Source organism: Lepus europaeus, chromosome 2 (assembly GCF_033115175.1).
Source record: "Lepus europaeus isolate LE1 chromosome 2, mLepTim1.pri, whole genome shotgun sequence".
Lineage (NCBI taxonomy): Eukaryota > Metazoa > Chordata > Mammalia > Lagomorpha > Leporidae > Lepus > Lepus europaeus.
The window spans coordinates 71,396,435-71,417,295 of record NC_084828.1 but is presented as its reverse complement, the minus strand read 5'-3'; positions in this window follow the sequence as shown (position 1 = coordinate 71,417,295).

The following is a 20,861-nucleotide window of genomic DNA, read 5'->3' as shown; positions in this document are numbered from 1 at the left end:
TGGGTTACTAGTAATTTTTAATTTGTGTGTTGGTTATGTATGTGATCAGAAGACAAAAAAATCATTTATCTCTACAATGACATGCATTTCTTGGTATATATACTGCATTTCAATAAAAATTTCTTTTAAAAAAAGGTTCTAATAATGAAGCCCACTTCCCATAAAGTCTATGACGAGTAAGATTCATTATGCACCCCATTATTCCCTGTTACACTCCCAAGATTGTCTAATGCTGGCTCCTCAAAATATCTAATATTACTAGTTGCTAAGAAAAAATTCACCGTGTTAAAGAATGCACTGCCTCTGGAGAGTCTCAGTAGCATCTCAGAAAAGAAAAAGTTGGATATTTATTAAGATTTTAAAGTCTGGTTTAAAGTACATCTTTCAATGTGATGGCTTGATTAGAATTGGGTAGGGTCTTCATATGATAGTTTAGGATTGGTAAATGCAGTAAGGGATGTATTTTGAAGTGGAGAGTTCTGAGAGGGTTAGGGTGTAAACTGTCATTGACACTTTCTATTAAAGAGTGATGGGTTTTTGCAGGAAGCTACTAGAATGAGCAATGAAGTTATTTGTTATTTTTATTTTCTAGGATAGAAGCATCCAGGAATGGGAATGTTCTATTGATGATAACAGTGAATAGTAAAGTAGAAGTAAGCCATGTGGATGATTTCCATTCTCACCCCATTATGTCCTTGACTGTGTTCAGGCATGTACATGTCTGCCTCATATCCCCACCCCAGTAATTTGTAAATTCTTTCATAACACAGACTGTTTTCTGCCCCTGAAATTGTGTTTTGTCTTCTACATTATTTTAGCTTTGAAACTATCTCTAGAACATGTTTTCTAGAAGTTTCTATTAAAATTTCCTACCCTTATCCAGGCAAAAAGCTGTTCAACAAGACAATGAGGAACACCAGTCATGGGTTTTTCTAAATGAAAATCTAAAAGCACTAAAATCACCTTAGATTTCTTGAATATTTTCAATGTAATTCACTCAGAGATTGTATATCTTGAGCTAATTTTATCATGGATTGATTGTTAAGCATTCTCAATTGTTTGCAAATTAGTGCTAAAATAAGACAGATTGGGTATGTAAAGGTTTATTGTATTTTTCCCACAGTGCTGCTAAGTGTTTAACAACTGTAAAAATTCCATTTCAATGAGTTTTTATTTTTACTACACTAGTTTGTCATCAGCAAAACACTGTGAAGCTTCCTGAGGACAGAGGAGTTCCTCTGTATCTCAAATGTCTCCGAAAGAAAAGTCTTTAATTTTCATTGGCATCATTTCAGATTCTATGTTAGTCACCAGTACCACCACTGATGACCTTCTTTCTAAAACTGTCTTTATTATATCTTGTAAAACACTTTTCTCCTGTAAAAATTATGATTTTCTTCTATTTCACGCTTTGCTTGCATTTTGTGTATCACTTCATCAGGTGTTAAAAGGAAGAGAATCTGCAGTAAATTGTAACTTATGGGAATTTCTTCAAGACATCTTTGAAGTTGCAATAAGAACACTACATGAATTTACCACCAAGACAATGTTTGATCTAATTCCTTCTGTATTAACCACACTCAGCATTGTACCGAGCATACTGGACATTCTCTTAATCACTCAAGGGAAACCTCTGTTGCCAACATTTTAGTATGGGGGGAAAGCTGCCACCTGTGATGCCACCATCACATATGGACACTAGTGTGTGTTCCTGCTGCTCCACTTCTAATCCAGCTCCTTGCTAATGGCGGGGGAAAGCAGTGGAAAATGACCCAAGTATCTGGGCCCCTGTACCCACGTGAGACCCAGAAGAACTCCCAGCTCTTGGCTTTGGCCTAGCCCAACCCTGGCCGCTGCAGTCATTTGGGGGGTGAACTAGCAGATGGAAGATATTTCTGTCTGTGTAACTCTGACTTTCAAATAAATAAATAAATACATCTTAAAGAGAGAGAGAGAGAGAGAGAGAGAGAGACCTCTAGTTGATTGCGCAAATGAGAATGCAAATTCCACTTCTTTACAGGACCATTCAATGCCCTTCTTTTCCTATCCTTTTCTTTATTTTCTCTTTTTGAGGGAAAAAACTACTTACTTTTTAATTCTTGATGAAAAGAACAGGACAAAATCACAAGTTGGAGCTGTGGAAATAAAATACAAATGAAATGGAAAACAGTCTCAGAATGATCTCCCACTTTCAAATGCCATTTTTTTATGGAAGTCATTTTACTGGGGAAACAGAAGATCAAACTGGAGTCTTTTACTTTTGTAAAATGGGGAAATAAGTGAAGTAAGCCAGTCCCGAAGGGACAAATTCCATATGTTCTCCCTATTTGTGATAACTACCAGAGTACCTGACAGGAGACCTGTGGAAGTGAAATTGACACTATGAGAAGCAATGACTTGAACAGCCCTTGTCTTGATTGTCGAGGACACATTTTTTCTTTTCCTTCTTAATACCATTGATTGAAGTCTTTACTTAACATAGAATTAATCATATGTGTATAAGGTCAATTGAAAATAGATCCCAGTAAATAAATAACAGTGGGAATAAGAGAGGGAGGAGCTGTATAGTTCTACATACATTCCTGAGGGCTTGCTTCTAAGGGTAAAGCTAAAACCTTGTCATGGGACACGTATTAAGCTGGGTGGTAATAATGCCATCTTACATGTTAAAGTGATCATATTAAGTGTTTAATTGATCATTTAGATAGGATTAAGTGTCAAAAGGATCACATAAATAAGATCAAGTGTCTGGTAATAACAATAGATAGAATTAAAAAGGAGGGAATGTTCCAATATGGGAAGCAGTCTACACAGCAGACTCATAGAATGACAAATTCCCTAAACAGCACTCTGACCTCAGAATCATTCTGGTCTGGCTGAAAATCCCATGAGAGCATTTCAGGCATGGAAAGCCAAGATACTGTGGCAAAAAAAAAAAAAAAAAAAATTCTACATGAAGGATCTCTGTGACTGATATCCCAGGGAAAAAAAGGGGCCATCAAAGAAGGAGGCACTTTTATCTGAAGGGAGGAGAGAACTTCCACTTTGCTTATGGTCCTGTGTAAATAATGATGGAGTTTGTGGACTCAGAGGATTTCCATAGCCTTGCAGCTCATGTCAAAAGCCTCGAGTGATCACTGACTTCATACTTAGGAGTATTAATTGTTAAATTAACAACAGGAGTCTTTGTGCATTTACTACCCATGCAGGACCTCAGGACCTCTGTCCTTAATGAGTTGTACTATAAGAATTAACTGTAAAACTTGTTCTCAGTTCTTTATACTTTGTGTCTGTGTGGGTGCAAACTGTTGAAATCTTTACTTAGTACAGAGTTGGTCTTCTGTATATAAAGTCAATTAAAAATGAAACTTAATGAAGAATGAGATGGGAGAGGGAGGAGCTGGTGGGATGGGAGTGGAGGTGGAAGGGAAGGGCAGGTATTGGGGGAAGGTTCACTATATTCCTAAAGTTATACTTATGAAATTTGTATTCATTAAATAAAAGGTTTCTTAAAAGTTGCTGATCAATAAACAAAAAAGTAGCTTAAATCTCTGCTAAAACTATTCTTTACACATAATTAAACATTTACATTTTACCAATTAAAGGTAGCCAAGGGACAGCAGTGGTTAGAAACTGATACCAAACCAAAGTGAATGCTGCTGTCCCTTGGCTACCTTTTATTGGATATTCAAAATATTTCCATGTTTTTTGAAAGAAAGATTCCTCCAAATTCATTAGGGTCTTAGCATCCCAATTCATCCCTCCATTCCTTTGTCTCTTCCAACCTCCATTTCAAAGGAAATATAGTTTTGTTCAGCACCATTTGGACAGAAAAAGGGCTGGACTCATGGGATGGGAATAGCTGCCTGCTACACTGGCTTGGGAGCGGATGTGAAGGACAGGGTGTGTGTGTGTGTGTGTCTGCGTGTCTGTGTGTGTGTATGCTTTTTCTAGTTTTAATGAATATAAACAAGGAACAAGATCATTTGGCAGTTGTATTTTAACTAGTAGGTATGCACCTTTACCTTATGAATTAAGTACCTTACAATAAATAATAAAGTTAAATCAGAATTTTTTTAAAAATTTAGTTAAAAGAGAAGAGGGAAAAGCTTCAAAATTGGAGTGCTGTCCTGTTAAGAATGTCTAATGTGCATTGGAAATATTGGAAAGCAGGCACTTTTACCAAAGAACAATTGTCACTGTAACACATGAACTGCTATTACTAACAGAAAGTTTTAAAAACCACAGGGTGCTTGTGGAAACCAGAGAAAAGAGGAAACACCAGCAAGCACATAAAGTGAAAGAGAAAGGACAATGGTCTCAGAGGAGGCTATTTGGCCAATCATCCAAGGTGGATGAATGTAACAGGTAGGATTCGAGGAGAGTAGCCTCCAATTTTCACTTCCAATTTGACATGTTTTCCGGATTTCAGCAAGGTTTCATTAAGATCAGTGTGCAGTGATGATCCAGGAAACCTATGAGAATAGTGCCTACGATGGGGAGAATCCAATATGCCCAGCATTGTTTTCACGCATTCTTTTGCGAAGTGTCCTTGCTGCCACTCCAGGGTTTAAGGTCACTCAGATGGATATCACCAATGTAGCATCTCCCTGGCATTGAAGAAGTGCCAACACCTTGAAAGCTCTCGCTTGCATCTGTGCCAGCTTGTTCCTGCAGAACCCCTTCTCCACGAGGGTGATTGTTGAGGAAACAGATGATATTGGAGACTCGCCGGTGGATCATCATCAGGAAAAAATGACAAAGGTATCGCCCCTTGCCCCTTCTGGTCGCTGCTGCTGCTGTTGGCTTCCACAGTTGCCACTAGGCCAGAAACGCCTCTTCTCCTCCATTATCCCTATTTCTGCAGCCAACTTCCTGGAGGCAGAGCCAGAGTTCTGCCCTTCCTTTTCTTAACAAATCTGTTTGAGTATCCTTTTATGGGGTGTGGGTGTGGGTGTGGGAGGAGTCTTGGTCATGATAATAAACCAAATAGAGCATTATGATCTCCACAGCTGTTGAGTGATGGATTCTTGGGTTTCCTTAAGGCAGAGAATAGAATTTTATGGGATGTAGAATTCCAAATTGACCAAAATAGGCCCCTTGCTCTTTTCATTTTATGTTTGTTTGTTTTCAGATTCTGATCTACACCATTACAAGTCTTGGAGGGGAAGGTCTGAGAAATGCAACCTCACAAGGTGTGGGAGATAAGGTAAGCAATGCCTTTTATCCTGCTATTAAAACTTTGTCTGGTTTAACCACACTAGGCAGATAAATGCTTAGAACTATTTCCTGAAATGTGGTAGATAGTGATAAGTTAATGTGTAAAAGGGGAAATATCACTATCTACCTTTGAGAAAGCTGATTTAAACAAAGTTAAATAGACTTTCAAGTAAGATTTCTAGATCCTTTATGAAGTTCTGAAAGGGATACAATATACAGTGTTTTCCAGGTTAATTTGTAAAACAGAGTGCTATTTCATAGAGTATTTTTCAGGACTAAAACTCAAGTAAATCTCATCAGAAAAGGAAGGGCTATATAATTAAAACCAATTTAAAAAGTTATTAAAGGGAGCTGTCTTCCATCTTTTGTCTCAAGCAGATGAAATAATTCTTCTTTTACTAATAATTTCCACCAATGTCATGGGAATAAATCTAAATAAATATGATGAGTGACATACCTTATGGCTGATGGGTGGAAGTGTGGGTGGTAGTATGCTTGTTAGATGGCTTGGGACACATGCCCATCTCTGATGTCCTCATCTCAATGGAAAGGTGAAAAAGCCAGTGGGGTGGATCAACCCCACCCCTGTGTACTAAATGGAAAATCATTAGCTATCTACTTTATGGCTGTCATGATAAAATGAGATAATGCATTTGAAGTACTTGAGCATAATGCTTGGCCCTTAGGAAGCGATAAGTGAATGGTTAACTGCTATAACAATAACATCAATGTTATCATACCCTTTCTGTCTGTGCAGGGCATAGTTATGTAGGCCTTCTAATCCAGAACAGCAGCCTTTCTAATCTCTGATATTTCCTCAGACTCCATCTAAATTATCTTTCCGAGCATGTCACTCTCTACTCTTTATAGAATCCTCTAAAGAATAAAGTTCTCAAACGTTTGAGCACAGGACAGTCACTCTGTTGTTTGGTAAGATCTACTTTTCCAAGTCCACCTTCCACCATGTGTCTCTACATTTTAACTCTATTGGACCTCTTCATTCAGAAGACACCACAAACTTTCACCCATCTGTCCAGTTACTAATATCCTCTGCATTTTCTGCAGCTGTTTTTCTTAAATTTACGATTCCTCCACTTACAAATGTCTTCTACCCTTGTTACCCCAGTCAGACTTAATCACACCCTCCGTTCTGTACCCATACTCATCTTACTTTTGTTATAACACATCTCACACATCCTTGTATAACAGTTTTGTGCAACTGTACTTCCACACATTTCTCAGAACTGTCTTGCAGGTGACAGAAACCTTATTTGAACTTGCTTGGGAACAAATATGAAGATTAAATTGGAAACATTCTGGGCCACTCAAGTAATTCATAGGACATATCCAGATAGCTCTCTCCCATCTTTTATCAAAAGTAGGTGAAAGTAATCATCTTTCTATATATCCAAACTCCAGAAATAGCAGAGAAAGAAGCATTTGACCTCTAGAAGAAAAATTGCACCCCCATTTAAAAAAAATTGCAAGAATTTCATTTCAGAAAAAAACCTATAGCATAGTTTCTCTGTGTGGGCAAGATTTTCTTTAAGCTGTGAGACATACAGAAATAAATTCACATACCAGAAAACATATCCTTTCTTGTATACTATTTTATTGGTTGTAGCAAACACTCTCATGTAACATCCATCATAAACAAAATAAAGAATAATTCTATCACATTCCAAAACTCTCCATGCCACTTTTTTTTTTTTTTTTTTTTTTTTTTTTGACAAGCAGAGTGGACAGTGAGAGAGAGAGAGAGAGAAAGGTCTTCCTTTTGCCGTTGGTTCACCCTCCAATGGCTGCTGCGGCCGGCACACCGCGCTGATCCGAAGGCAGGAGCCAGGTGCTTCTCCTGGTCTCCCATGGGGTGCAGGGCCCAAGGACCTGGGCCATCCTCCACTGCCTTCCAGGGCCATAGCAGAGAGCTGGCCTGGAAGAGGAGCAACCGGGACAGAATCTGGCGCCCCGACCGGGACCTGAACCTGGTGTGCTGGCGCTGGAAGGTGGAGGATTAGCCTGTTGAGCCACAGTGCCGGCTCCCATGCCACTTTATAAGCAAACTCTTCTTGCAACCCTAGTCCCTGGAAAACACTGACCTATTTTCTGTCACCATAGTTGTGCCTTTTCCAGAATGTCAAAACCAGTCATATAGGGTGTTGCCTTTTGAATCTGATTCCTTTCATTGAGCATAATGTGTTTGAGAGTCAACCTGGTTGTTCCATGCATCCACCTTTCTTATTCTTGCCTTACTGCATTAAGCAGGACTTCTTATGAGATAATGCATAGGAGTGATGTAAGCAGACATCATTGCTTATGTTCCAATCTCAGGGGAGCGTTTAGTTATTCACTAGTAAGTGAATGTTGGAGCTAACATCATATTAGTAATATTAAGTATGATGTTAGCTATAGTGTTTTCTTTATTTTTTTTAACTTTTATTTAGCAAATATAAATTTCCAAAGTACAGCTTATGGATTACAATGGCTTTTCCCCCCCATAACTTTTCCCTCCCAACTTCTGCTCCCTCTCCCATTCCATTAACATCAAGATGCATTTTCAATTATCTTTATATACAGAAGATCAATTTAGTATATACTAAGTAAAGATTTCAACAGTTTGCACCCACACAGAAACACAAAGTGTAAAGTACTGTTTGAGTACTAGTTATAGCATTAATTCACATTGAACAACACATTAAGGACAGAGATCCTACATGAGGAGTAAGTGCACAGTGACTCCTGTTGTTGACTTAACAATTTGACATTCTTCTTTATGGCATCAGTAATCTCCCTAGGTTCTAGTCATGAGTTGCCAAGGCTATGGAAGCCTTTTGAGTTCGCCGACTCCCATCTTATTTTGACAAGCTCATAGTCAAAGTGGAGGTTCACTCCTCCCTTCAGAGGAAGGTACCTCTTTCTTTGATGGCCCGTTCTTTCCACTGGGATCTCACTCACAGAGATCTTTCATTTAGGGTTTTCTTTTTTTTTTTGCCAGGGTGTCTTGGCTTTCCATTAAAATACTCTCATGGGCTCTTCAGTCAGATCTGAATGCCTTAAGGGCTGATTCTGAGGCCAGAGTGCTGTTTAGGACATCTGCCATTCTATGAGTCTGCTGTGTATCCTGCTTAATGGCCAACAGATGCATGAAAAAATGTTCAGGATCACTAGCAATCAGGGAAATGCAAATCAAAACCACAGTGAGGTTTCACCTAACCCTAGTGAGAATGGCTCACATTCAGAAATCTACCAACAACAGATGCTGGAGAGGATGTGGGGAAAAAGGGACACTAACCCACTGTTCGTGGGAATGCAAACTGGTTAAGCCACTATGAAAGTCAGTCTGGAGATTCCTCAGAAATCTGAATATAACCCCACCATACAATCCAGCCATCCCACTCCTTGGAATTTACCCAAAGGAAATTAAATTGGCAAACAAAAAAGCCATCTGCACATTAATGTTTATTGCAGCTCAATTCACAATAGCTGAGACCTGGAATCAACCCAAATGCCCATCAACAGTAGACTGGATAAAGAAATTATGGGACATGTACTCTATAGAATACTATACAGCAGTAAAAAAAAAAAACAATGAAATCCGGTCATTTGCAACAAAATGGAGGAACCTGGAAAACATCATGCTGAGTGAAATAAGCCAGTCCCAGAGGGACAAATATCATATGTTCTCCCTGATTGGTGACAACTAACCGAGCATCAAAAAGGAAACCTGGTGAAGTGAAATGGACACTATGAGAAACAATGACTTGATCAGCCCTTATCATCACTGTTGATGTACAATTTAATACTATATCCCTTTTAGTATTTTTGTTTGTTCTACTTAATACCATTGGTTGAGCTATGTAATTAACACACAATTATTCTTAGGTGTTTAAAGTTAACTGAAAAGTGGTCTCTGTTAAATATAAGAGTGGGAATAAGAGAGGGAGGGGATGTACAATTTGGGACATGCTCAAGCTCACTTGCCCCAAGTGGTGGAGTTAGAAATGTGTCAGGGGATTCCAATACAATCCCATCAAGGTTACATGTACCAATGCCACCTTACTAGTCCAAGTGATCAATTTACGATCACAATAGACCATAATGATAGGTCTAAGAGTCAAAGGGATTATATAAACAAAACTAGTGTCTGCTAATACTAACTGATAGAATAAAAAAGGGAGAGAATGATCCAACATGTTATCTTTTTTTTTAAAGATTTATTTTATTTATTTGAAAGACAAAGTTACAGAGAGAGGTAGAGACAGAGAGAGAGAGGTCTTCCATCTGCTGGTTCACTCCCCAATTGGCCACAACTGCCTGAGCTGCACTAATCTGAAGCCAGGAGCCAGGAGCCTCTGGGTCTCCCACGCAGGTACAGGGGCCCAAGGACTTGGGCCATCTTTTTTTTTTTTTTTTTTTTTTTTTTTTTTTTTTTTTTTTTTTTTTTTTTTTTTTTTTTTTACTGCTATCCCAGGCCGTAGCAGAGAGCTGGATCAGAAGTGGAGCAGCCGGGACTAGAACTGGTGTCCATATAGGATGCCGGCACTTCAGGCCAGGGCATTAACCTGCTATACCACAGCATCGGCCCCAGCTATAGTGTTTTCATGCATGCCTTTTATCAGGTTGATGCAGTCTCCTATTTTTAGTTTGTTGAGAGATTTTGTTTCTATCGTTGTTACTATTAAGCCATGTGTGTATATTGAATTTTGTAAATTCCTTCTTTTTTCACATCTATTCTGACAATTATGTGAGTTTTCTCCATAAGTAGGCTAATTAGGTGAATTACACTGACTTTTTTTTTTTGACAGGCAGAGTGGACAGTGAGAGAGAGAGACAGAGAGAAGGGTCTTCCTTTGCCGTTGGTTCACCCTCCAATGGCCGCCGCGGCCGGCGTGCCGCAGCTGGCGCACCGCGCTGATCCGAAGGCAGGAGCCAGGTGCTTCTCCTGGTCTCCCACGGGGTGCAGGGCCCAAGCACTTGGGACATCCTCCACTGCACTCCCGGGCCACAGCAGAGAGCTGGCCTGGAAGAGGGGCAACCGGGACAGAATCGGTGCCCTGACAGGGACTAGAACCTGGTGTGCCGGTGCCGCAAGGCGGAGGATTAGCCAATTGAGCTGCAGTGCCACTGACTGACTTTTAAAATTTAAGTTCTTTTTCATTTTATTTGAAAGGCAGAGAGAGAAAAAGATAGACATGATAGAGAGATAATAGCCAATAAATACATAGCTATATAGATAATCAGTCTTCCATCAACTGGTTCATACTCCCAATGTCTGCAATTTGCCAGAATGGGACAGGCCAAAGCCAGGGACCAGGAATTCTATGCAGGTTTCCTATGTGTGTGGCAGGGACCTAAGTACTTGAACCACATCTACTATCTCTCAAAGTGTGCATTAGCAGGGGCTAAGTGTTGATTTGGTTTTAAATTTCTGGGATAAATAACACTTGTTCATAACATTTAATCTTTTTTACAAATTGCTACACTATATTTTCTAATGATTTCCTGTAGATTTTAACATATTTTCATGAGATACATTTATTTTTGCTCCTTTTATTTGTAGTATTTTTGTTTGGTTTTTGTAATCAAAGTAAAAATGAGTAAAAAGTTTTATTTTCTGAAAATCTGTATAAACTTGCAATTTGCTTCCTGAAATTTTAGTAGAAATATTTTTTAACTATCAACTCAATTTCTTAATAGATGTAGGACTATTCAGAACATCTATTTATTATTTTAAAAAAATTTTAAGGTATACAAGTTTCATGTATTTCATATATATACAGATTTAGGAAAGGGTGATACTTTCTATCTTCCCCCTCACTACCCCCACCCAGGCTCCAATCCTTCTCCCTCCTCCCTTTCCTATTAACTCTCTTAATTTTTTTTTTTTTAAATCTTTTTGACAGGCAGAGTGGATAGTGAGAGAGAAAGACAGAGAGAAAGGTCTTCCTTTTTGCTGTTGGTTCACCCTCCAATGGCCGCTGCAGCCAGCTCATCGCGCTGATCCGAAGCCAGGAGCCAGGTGCTTCTCCTGGTCTCCCATGTGGGTGCAGGGCCCAAGGACTTGGGCCATCCTCCACTGCCTTCCCGGGCCAGAGCAGAGAGCTGGCCTGGAAGAGGGGCAACTGGGATAGAATCCGGCGCCCCGACCGGGACTAGAACCCGGTGTGCCGGCGCCGCAAGGCAGAGGATTAGCCTGTTAAGCCACGGCACCGGCCAACTCTCTTAATTTTTACAAAGATTTATTTCCAGCTTACTTCATACTCATAAGGTTAGCCCTACACTAAGAAAAGAATTCAACAAATAGTATAAAAAAAAAAAAAAAAAAACACTGTTCCTCAACAGCAGAGACAAGAGCTATAAGCAATAATTGAATCTCAAAATGTCCACTTTACTTCAATACATTACATTTTAGGTACTCTATTAGTTACTCCAGATCAGGGAAAACATATATCTGTCTTTTTGGGACTGGCTTGTTTCACTAAGTATAATGTTTTCCAGCTGTGTCCATTTTGTTGAAAAAAGACAGGATTTCATTTTATTGTACCACTGAGTAGTATTCCATAGTGTATAGATATTATCCATGGATAATTTCTTGATCCACTCTTCAGTTGATGGGCATTTGGATTAATTCCATGTCTTAGCTATTGTGAAATGAGCTACAATAAACATGGGGGTACAGATAATTATTTCATATGCTGATTTCTTTTCCCTTGGGTAATTTCCCAGGAGTAGGACGGCTGGGTCATATGGTAGGTCTATATTCAGATTTCTGAGGTATCTCCTTATTATTTTCCACAGTGGCTTTATCCATTTACATTCCCACCAATAGAGCACCAGGGTACCTTTTTCCCAGCATCCTCATCAGCATTTGTTGTTTGTTGATTCTGTATGAGAGTCATTTTAACTGGGATGAGGTAAAACCTTATTGTACTTCTAATTTACATTTCCCTGATGGCTAGCGATCTTCAGCATTATTTCACTAGTCTGTTGTCCATTTGAGTTTCCTCTCTTGAAAATTTCTGTTGAAGTCCTTTGCCCATTTCTTAACAGGACTGTTTATTTTGTTGTGTGAGTTTCTTGAACTCTTTATAGATACTGAATATTAACCCTTTATCTATTGCATAGTTGGCAAATATTTTCTCCCATTCTGTTGATTGCCTCTTCACTTTGCTGTGTGTGTTTTTTTACGGTGCAGAAGCTTCTCGGCTTGGTGTAATCCCATTTGTCTATTTTTGCTTCAATTGCCTATGCTTCCAGGGTCTTTACCAAGAATCCTTTGCCTATGTCAATGTCTTGCAGAGTTTCCCCAGCATTCTCTAGTAAGTTAATGGTATCAGGTTGTTAGAAGTCAGATGAGTTAATAGGCAGTCCGGGTGGTCCCAGTGGAATTTGGAGTGTAAAATGCTTGCTTCCCCCAAAAGATTATCTTTAGCAAGAACAAGCTGACACCCCTCCTTCCTTCAGAATCTCCAAGTTTACCATGAGGATAGCAAGGGAGTGGTGAAAACAAGTAACCTATCCCACTCTTGTGCTGGTTTTTTGTTTTATCATGAGCAAGCCAGACAGGATTAGGAAACTTTAAAGAAAGGAAACAACACAGACCCATTTTAGGTGTATATACAACCTTTGGGCAGTCAGTTGTGACAAGGGTGCAGAGTCTGTCACAATGTAGCATCTACTCTGCATATCACATGGCTGGAATGAGGGAAAGAGCAAATCATAGGAGAGAGGCTGGGAAGAGAGTGCCAAAAATGTCTACCATTCTCTCCTCTAAATTCTAAAAATGCTGAAGTCATGACACTTGTCATGCTAATCACAATTGGTCCTCATATTTACCCTAAAGAATCAAGTGACATATCCACCATAGAAGGGTTGGATAGTGCCTTTGCTTTGGTTGATTATAGACTACTTCCCCTTTGCCCTTTCTTGTTTTGTTACCTTGCTCAGTACCTTCAAAAAGTTCATGGAAAATAAGCATTATCTTTTATTCTCTTTTTGATGATCTTTCTGAAGTCTCCTCATAGATGTTAATCCTCACAGCATTTTCTAGTCTACTTCCCACATATCACTCTCCATCTTAAAGTGTGCTTCTCAGGACTTCATTTGCAACAGGATTGCTTTTAAGAATCTATCAATCTCTCTCTCTCTCTCTCTCTCTCTCTCTCTCTACCTGTCTATCTATATGGCTATGTTTAGACCTGGATTGAGTTTCCAGCTCCTATCTTTGTTTCAGTCCAGCTTCAGTTATTACAAGCACTGGGGGAGTGAACCAGCAGATGAGAGTTCTCATTCTCTGTCTCTCTCTCTGTCTCTCAAATAAATAAATGGGTAAACACATTTAAAAAAAAAAAAACTTAGGCTTGGATATCTTTGTAATTTACTTAAGGTCATATGATGATTACATGAAAAAACTAGTGTTAAATCCTTGACTGTAGTCACACAATTTTATTTTTCACCATCTTGAGAAATTTCAGGGCATCTCCTTGTTCCTGTATTTTGTGCTTAGTGCTATCTTACATTATTTAATTTAATCCCCAGAAGAAACTTTTTAAAGAAATACAATATCCTCATTTTACAATGATACAACTGAGACTTAGGTAACTTTCCATAGGTGGTATAAGAGTGAAAATTTTAATCAGTTGTCTTTTTATAGAGCCAATTTTACAGCAATATTATAAACACACATTAAAACTGTTTTATGTGTAATACATTTCATTAATTTTCCTACATATTACAGATCTATACAACAGGAATGCCACACAAAATCTGAAAAGCTGAACTCATTCCAAATGGTTGCTTCATTAACTTGGGTAAAAACATTTGTTGAGTGCTTAGTAGGTGTCAAGAGCCTCAGAAAGGACCAAGAAAGATCAGATATCTACCTGTAAGAAAGCTAGTCTGGCAGTGATACAGCTATTAAGTTAGTTAGTAAATTTTAGCTTAAAACATGCCATATTTCATAATTTTACATCAAATTATGGTTTTAAAAAAGATATTTGACAGCAGGACCTACAATAGAATCAGGTAGTTAGGGAAGACTTCTTCAGAGAGCAACAGGCTGAAATCCAAAGATGAGTCTAAGCAAGTCCATTAAAAGATGGAGTGTCATGTTTGATGCGTGTAAAGGGGATGCAAGAGAAAGCTCTCTATCTCCGTGAACAGCAATCGTGTACCAGTGTTCTAGGTAGCATGGACTACTCTTGCTTTCATCTGTTCTGTTTTGAGAATATTTGACCTGATTTGTACCTTGTACAGTTATTCTCCTTGATGAATGGAAGTGGCATGTTGGTAGTAGTTTTCATTTTCTCTCTAGCACAGGCAATCATTTCTGTGGAGTGACTTGGAAGAAAACACTAAAAGTAGTCTTTGTTCTACTCTCTTGCTGAATTGACCAACACACACGGCTACAGAATACACCCCACTCAGTGTCTTTATTCATTTAAGTGATTATTACCCTCCATGACCCTTGTTTGCAAAAACAAATCCTTCTAGGAATAACTACAAATGAACTCCCTAAATCAGTCTCAATAGTTTAATCACAGTTTCTGTTTTGCTCATGACCAAGGATAACATGAAGCAGCAACTTATCCTCAACTTTTGAAAGGTCGTAAGTCCCTGACACAGCCCGAGTCTCAGAATATGGTTGCTATGGTCTGAATGTTTGTGCACCCCAAAATTCATATGTCAAAACTTAACCTCCAAGGTGATGGTATTTAGGAGTTGAGACCTTTAGGCAGAACTCTCATGAGTGGTTTAAGTGACCTTATAGAAGGGATACCAGTGAACTGGCTTTCCCCTTCCACCATGTGAGAATACATAGAAAGTTTCATCTATAACCCAGGAAGTGGGCATTTGCCAGACACTGAATAATGTTGGATTTCCCAGAACTGGGAGTGGATTTCTATGGTTTATAAACCACCAAGTTGGCCGGCGCTGCGGCTCACTTGGCTAATCCTCCGCCTGCAGTGCCGGCACCATGGGTTCTAGTCCCAGTTGGGGCGCCGGGTGCTAGTCCCAGTTGCTCCTCTTCCAGTCCAGCTCTCTGCTGTGGCCCAGGAGGGCAGTGGAGGATGGCCCAAGTGCTTGGGTCCCTGCACCCGCATGGGAGACCAGGAGAAGCACTTGGCTCCTGGCTTCACATCGGCGCAGCGCCGTCTGTGGCGGCCATTAGGGGAGTGAACCAACGGAAGGAAGACCTTTCTCTCTGTCTCTATCTCACTGTCTATAACTCTCTCTCTGTCTCTCTCTCTCTCTGTCACTAACTCTGCCTGTCAAAAATAAATAAATAAATAAACCACCAACTTGAAGATTTATTTGAAAGGCAGAGTTTCACACACACACACACATACACACAAAGAGAGAGAGAGAGATCTTCCATCCACTGCTTCATTCTCCAGATGGCCACAATAGCCAGGGCTGGGCCATCCCGAAGCCAGGAGCCAGTAGCTTCATATAGGTTTCACATGTGGATGCAGGGGCCCAAATACTTGGGCCATCTTCTGCTGCTTTTCCCAGGCCCTTAGCAGGGAGCTAGTTAGCAGAAGGATTGGAAGTGCAGCAGCCAGGACACAAACTGGTGCCATATGGGATGCTAGTATCACATGTGGCAGCTTTACCTGCTACACCAGGTACTGCCGGCCCCCAGTGATATTTTGTTATAGCAGCCTAAATCAAGACACCAGATCTCCCCATCTGTGCCTGTGAATGCTTCACTACTGCCTTTGGTACTCCATATCACATGGAAAGATGTAGGGCAGTGTTTAAATCATGATAATAGTGCTCTCTGTTCTCCTGGAAGAGTAGCCAGTCACCCCAAAGTCAACCAAGCAACCTACACATCTACAAACAGCTTCTCCTCGAGTCACTCAACCCCATGCCAAACCTCAGTTTAGGCCTACCTCATGAGAAAGGCCATTTGCCTAAGATAGTCTTGACCTTAAAACTGAAAATTTCACATCCAGGAGACTAAGTTTCTACCAACACAGAATAATTTGTCACCAAATATTCCTCTCCAGTCTGTGGAGGGTTGCCCAAGGACACTACGAAAGTCCCAATGCTAAAGGCAGTGTAGCCTCCCCAGCTCCACCCACAAATGCAAATTACCTTCATGGAAAACCCTGTTGGATCATGAGAACAACTCACCCTAACTGGAAAACAAGTGTGCTTCTTTGGGTTGAAGTCTGTAGCAGTTCAGATTTTAGCTGTCTTTCCTGTCCAGTGTTCCCTTGTAACATGTTCAATAAATCTAACTCTGCTCATTTTACCTGACTGCTCTGGTGAATTCTTTCACCAACTGCAATATAGGTCTCAATGGATCCTTTCCTGTGGCACAGCCCATGAGGGGGTCCTAATTTGTCACTTGATGTACACAGATTTAAATTCACTATTTGGTTTCAACAGTGATTGTTTCAACTTCATAATGCTTGATTTCACAGAAATGCAAACATTTCTGCCTCTTTTTTTCACATGGGCTTAAGACTGTGTGTAGTGCTCAATATTTGTTAATTTAGGCAAATGAATACTAGGAATCAATAAAAATTTTAAAAAAAGAATCAATAGTTAGAGCTCTTTTCATTGTGAGCTTTTTGAATATGCTCCACTGCTTGTCCCACCTTGAGTGTGATATGGGGCTCACATTATGGCTTGAGCTCACAGAACCAGGATGTAATCAGCAATCTTCCATGGAGGAGCTCACCCAGCAGTGTTTACCTGATAGCAAAGCCCATCATAAGGTCTCAAGCCAAGTGTCACAGCATTTGTAACTGCTACACAAACTATCATCTGTTATTTGGTATTTGCATTAACAATTCCAAATTCTTTCCTCCTGTAGTTGCTGCTTAGAAAGAAAGCAATGACCTCATCCTGAGCTCCTATTCTGAAATCAGTCATAATGACTAAAGCCCCTTGTTTTATCTGCAACAGAAAGAAATCAGATGACCTTTGCTCTGACCTCTGACTTGATATTTACAAAAGCTAATTGTGGGGTGGACCAACTCTCTTTTATCACTCAGAAACATTCGGTTAAGGTCTACTCTTTAGTTTAAAAAAGAAGTCATTCAGGGGGCTGCTTAAGACTGTATAGAGTTTGATGAAATCTAGAAAGGTACAATTAATTTGGAATTTTGGTCATCAACATTGATTTTCTGAAAGCCAATCAAGTAAAACATAGAGGCGATATAAGGCAGCCATTAAAATCAGTGTTTCACTAACAAAGCAGAATCAATTATCTAGTGCTCTGGTGGGTAGAGGTCATAGAGATACACAGTCTGACAGCTTCAGCATTAAACCTCTCTCAGTTTCCACCACCACGCCCTCTGCTACTGTGTCAGCAAGAAAAGAACTGCAGGCAATTGAACATTACTTTAACTCCAAGGGTAACTTAGCTAATAAAGACAATGCTCCCAAGATAGATTGCAGGCATGTATCCACATAATGCACACAGCCAATTTGTCTCTAATATAATCTTTGTGCTTACAAATACAGGTTTAAAGGGGTAAAAATTCAGAAGAGGGAAAAAAAAAGGATCAGATAATTAAAGCAATAACGGAGACACCCAGCTTCCCTCTTCTCCTCAGGCTTCCCCTGTCCATCTTTTTCTCAGGGCAAAAGTAAAGGTCTGATTCCTTTTGTTCATTCCGGCCACCGCCCTTTAGCAATCTCAGTCTGAGCAAGACTGCCACGCCCAAACAAGGGACAAAGGCAGAAACAAGAGGAACTCTGGGCACTGAGACAGTCCGACTTTATTTATAGATGAGTCATAAATTGGTCTCAGTGACAAGAAAACGCAAAGCAGTAGCTATCTCCATAAACAAAATAATTAAAATATGTTTGTTCTAAAATGCTATCTGATGCAAGTGTTCTTTTCCTAGAAAGAAAGGGTTGTAGCCAAAGTGTTATCTGGTTTTCAGAAAAAGGGTGAATGCTGCCCCCTCTTGACTAAGAGCTGCATATACACCCTACAGCCATAACCCTGAAACCTAATGCAGGGGGACTCGCGCTGAGAATAAAGATCCTATTTCTGTGATGAGAAATCCGATTACATCTTGGAAACTGGAAGATAAAAGGGGACCAGAGTTTATCTGTGAAATTCAGTGAGACATTTCTGCCTTCCTGGAAATCCATGATCCTTTATGCAGTCTCCTGCATCATCTTAGTTGTGCTTCTTTATTCTGTATGGAACAATCATTTGAATTTACTACTGTTTTCTCTTGGTGATAGACTCCTTCAGAGTCTGGGACATGTCTTTGTTTGCCTACATAATTGTCATTATACATACAAAGACTTGTGCATAGTGGGTGCTCAAAAATAGATGCTTACTAAAAGCAAATATGTAGCTGATATCATCATAGTCTGTAGGTTTGGGTAGTTCTCTCTAAGGACATTTAATGAATCCATATGGGGTTTAAAGTCAAGACAATTCACATAATTGTTGTTATAACTTTAATCTAGAAACTCTAAGCTTTTGAGCATAATCCTTGGCATATCCTTTACACAGGATATGCATCTACTACTGAATCATCATGTTATATATATATTAAGACACAATAGACAAAAAATAACGGGGCCATCAAAGAAGGAGGTACCTTTCTCTGAAGGGAGGAGAGAACTTCCACTTTGACTGTGACCCTATCGGAATAAGATCAAAGTCAGCGAACTCTAAAGGCTTCCATAGCCCTGGCAACTCATGACTAGAGCCTAGGGAGATTACTGACGCCATGAACAAGAGTGTCAAATTGTTAAGTCAGCAACAGAAGTCACTGTGTACTTACATCCCATGTGGGATCTGTCCTTAATGTGTTGTCTAATGTGCAGTGATGCTATAACTAGTATTGAAACAGTATTTTTACACTTTGTGTTTCTGCGTGGGTACAAACTGATGAGATCTTTACTAATTATATACTGAATCGATCTTCTGTATATAAAGATAATTAGAAATGAAAAAAAAAAACCTGGTGTTAAATTGGAAATGGCATAGAAAATTAATTAATTTTTAAAAAACTATTATGTAGGATCTCTGTCTTTAATGTGCTGTACACTCTTATTTAATGCTATAACTAGTACTCCAACAGTATTTTTTTTTCACTTTGTGTTGCTATATGGGGGCAAACTGTTGAAATCGTTACCTAATATATACTAAACTGATCTTTTGTATATAAAGAGAATTGAAAATGAATCATGATGTGATTGGAAGGGGAGAGGGAGCGGGAAAGGGGAGGGTTGTGGGTGGGAGGGAAGTTTTGGGAGGGGGAAGCCACTGTAACCCATAAGCTGTACTTTGGAAATTTATATTCATTAAATAAAAGTTTAATTAAAAAAAATCAAACAGGATGAAAAATTTAGTTACACTGCATACAAGCTTTATGCTGATTGAAAGAAACAAATGCATTGTGTATAATTCCATTGATATAAAATTCACCATCAGGGGCAGGATGTTTAATGCAGTAGCTAAAACTTCTCTTGGGATGCTCACATTCCATATTACAGTGCCTGGATTCAAGTCCTGGCTTCACTTCCATTTCCAGATTCCTGCTAATACATGCCCTGAGGAGAAGCAGATGATGGCTCAAGTACCTTGGTTCCTGCCACCCACATGGGAGACCTGGACTGAGTTCCAGGCTCTTGGCTTTGGCCTGGCCCAGTCCCAGCTGTTGTGGGCATTTGGTGAGTGTCTCTCTCTTTCTCTTTCTGCCTTTCAAATAAAGTTAAAATAGTTAAGTATTTTTAAAGTGCAATGTCAAGCAAACTGATGTTTTGGAGGTCAGAATAGTGATTACCTCTGGAAGTGTATTGCTTAGAATGAAGAACATGAGTGACTTCTAGAATGCTATTAATATTTTATTTGTTGATGTTGGCTACATAGGCAAGTTCAATTTGTGAAAACTCATTCAGTTTTATGCACTTACAATATGTGCACTTGTTTGTATGGATTATACTTTGTTAAAAAACTTAAGTAATATATTTCTCAAACCCAAGGAAACTGACTTGCATTTTCCTGGATGGCATGTTCTCCATATTAGGTGTATCTGCTTCGATTTATGAAGCTAATCAAACTCTTTCAGTTACTGGTCAGATAGGAAGACACCTTCAACATGTGGAATTCTCTAGAAGGATTGCCTATCAGTTCCCAGTTTCTATAGCAACAACAGGACATCTATGTTCTTTGGGAAAAAAAAAAAGTTCATCTTTCTGCCTCTCTCAGGTCGGTAATAGTCTAATGCTCACTTAGAAAAGTTGTCTCATGTATGTAATCTTACCTTCTGGTACAAAGGAAAGCATTTTCACAATGGAGGACATCATGTTTGTCTCTCTCTCTCTGCCTTATATTTTTTATTTGTAAAATGGCCATGTGAGACCTTGTGAGGGGATTCGCTACATCAAAATGTGAAGAGGACAGGACCTGGCAACTTCTTGGTCCTTAATCATTTTTAATGATTAGGGAAAATGTCTTACTCTGGGAGTTAGAAGATACACATTGTAGACCTGGCCTGTCAGTCATTATGACAAAAACTAAATTGTGTCACCGAATCTCTCTGTTTTAATTACCTCAACTGTAAAATGATCAGACAGCTTTTAAGTCACAAAGATAGGCACTTAGATATGAATAAAGACTCAAAGATGAATACGAGAAGTCTGCCAGGCAG